Raw genomic sequence first — 2,568 nt, forward strand, 5'->3', positions numbered from 1 at the left:
TTGCTACAACATCACTCTATGAATTATTCTGCAACTCAACCTCAACTCCCACTGGCTTCGTTGTCTGGGTACTTTTCTTCAATTATGTGGCAGACTTTGTGAAGCTAACTTGTTTCTGTTTGATCATAACGCAGTTCTCACAAGAACTCATATCAACAGATTTCAGACCTTCCAAAAATTCCTTCTGGCTATGTCCAAGTCTATTGTGTCATATACTTCAATTTGAAACACTTCAGCAACAGCAGCACTATTCATACACCCTGTAGTGGTGTATAAAGTTCCAGATTTTGTGCCACGTGCTACCACCATAGCACCCTTCACAATCTTCCACGAACTATTACAAAACTTTGTTGCATAACCTGTGCTATCCAACTGACCAATAGAAATCAAGTTCTTCTTGAGACTAGGAATATATCTAACATCCTTTAATGTCCACTAATTTCCTTTCGGAGTTTTTATGTAGACATCCCCTTTTACTTCGATCTTCAAATCTTTGTTGTTGGCAAGATACACATCTCGAAACTTCCAGACTTGAAATTTCGAAACAACTCTTCATTTGGATACAAATGAAAAGACGCACCTGAATCCAAAATCCAAGATTCAATCGAACTATCCACGCTGAGGATTACAGCATCCCCAATGTCTTCTGCTAAATGTATCGAATCATCGTCATTCTCTGCTTAAAGTTGAAATCTTAATAAGAACCACATGGTGAAAAAAACTAAATCGGGGTTAATATTTTTTGACATTATTGTGATGAGTGTAACTCTCATAGTATGATATCGTAATTGCACACTATGGAGTGTTCATGGGTTGCATTAGGTTTTGTTGAGACATTTTTTTAGATCCAGTTCCATTATTTGACTGTAAATTTTTTAACCTAAGCAACCCATATTAAATAATAGAATCAACCCACACCAATGAATATTTGTGTTAGGTTGGGTAAGGCCCGGTCATTTGTTTAAATTTTATTTTTAATAAAAATAAAATGTTAATATATTAAAAAAATCTAATTATTTATTTTAAAACATTGAATTACATTTTTTTTTTAATTCAATCTCAATATATATTTTGAAAAATCACCCTCTAGATACTTCAAAAAATTATTTTAAGAGATTATACAATAATTAATAAAAATATTAATTATTTTAAGAGATTATAGAATAATTAATAAAAAAATTAATTGAGTTTTTTAAACACCCATGAATTAATTACTTACTCAGTATTGTTTAACTCATTCATGCTACTCTCTCATGGAGTTTCCATAAGACCCCTAACGAGTTTCAAATTTATATTTTTCAATTAAAAAATCCGTTATCAAACTTGGTTCTATTTTTATTGTAAACAATGAAGGAGAACTCGTTACCAAACATGTCCATAATTGCCTTCATTCACAACAAGAATATAAAATATTGAAACATCATCCTTGTTCATCAACTTTAAATTTGAAGGACCATTGCATTACACTTTAGAACCGGTGTTACTGCTAACAACAGATGGTTAACAATAGTTCCCATTGGTGGTTTTGAAAATAACTAAAATATTACTAATAATAAATAAAAAAATATACAAGCTTAACATGGTGGTGGTTACCCATTCCAATATAAAAATAATATGTTTCTTTAGTTTTAGTGGGTGTAATTGACAATGGAACCTAATTTTACTCATATAAAAGTGGAAAAAATTCAGCACAAATATTCTCATATTTACCATATGAATTCATTTTCAACACTTTCACAGTCTCTCCAGTTGTCATTGTTCTTTTCTACCCTATTTACTAACATCGATGGAAAAATCTTCTGAAACCCACCGATTACATTAAACATAACAAAAGTTCTAAGAAGTCATGATCAGCTCACTATTTACTGCAAATCTGGTGATGATGACTTGGGAGTCCATCATCTCCCACCTTTGAGCGGTTACGCTTTTAGTTTTCGACCAAACTTTTGGGGCTCAACACAGTTTTACTGCACCTTCCAGTGGTCTGACTGGTCGCATTACTTTGATATATACAAGGATGTTAGAGATAGAACCAAATGCAATGATACGCTATGTTTGTGGTTAGTGGTTGAACATGGTATTTGTATGTTCAACTATAAAACCAAATTGTATGATATTTGCTACACATGGCCAGCTAAATGAATATAAAAAATCGATATATCCATGAATTGGAGGGTTTTGATTATGATATTATAATAAATCGATATAAATTTGATACGGTATATTAGTTTTAATGAATTATATTATTAAGATTTGTTAAGGTATTTCAATTCATAAAATGCTTATTTATTAATTTATTCCACTTTGATCCGACTAGTCTATGAATCCACAAGTAATGAGAGTCGAGATGGTCACTGTTGAGAGTCGAGATTCGATATGGGTCAAACCCCTTATCTTGTTTAAGATCTTTGCTCCAATAGGCTGAGAGTCGAGATTCGATGGATTTTGTGTAGATGGTCACTGTTGATCCTCTGATTCTTGTCATAATGGAAGTTTCGTAATTATCCATATCTTCAGGGGTCATTAGGTAGTTTGTCACGTTCATAATATATTATTACTATTTTTCTA

This window comes from Cucurbita pepo, unplaced genomic scaffold, assembly GCF_002806865.2.
Source record: "Cucurbita pepo subsp. pepo cultivar mu-cu-16 unplaced genomic scaffold, ASM280686v2 Cp4.1_scaffold000329, whole genome shotgun sequence".
Taxonomy (NCBI): domain Eukaryota; kingdom Viridiplantae; phylum Streptophyta; class Magnoliopsida; order Cucurbitales; family Cucurbitaceae; genus Cucurbita; species Cucurbita pepo.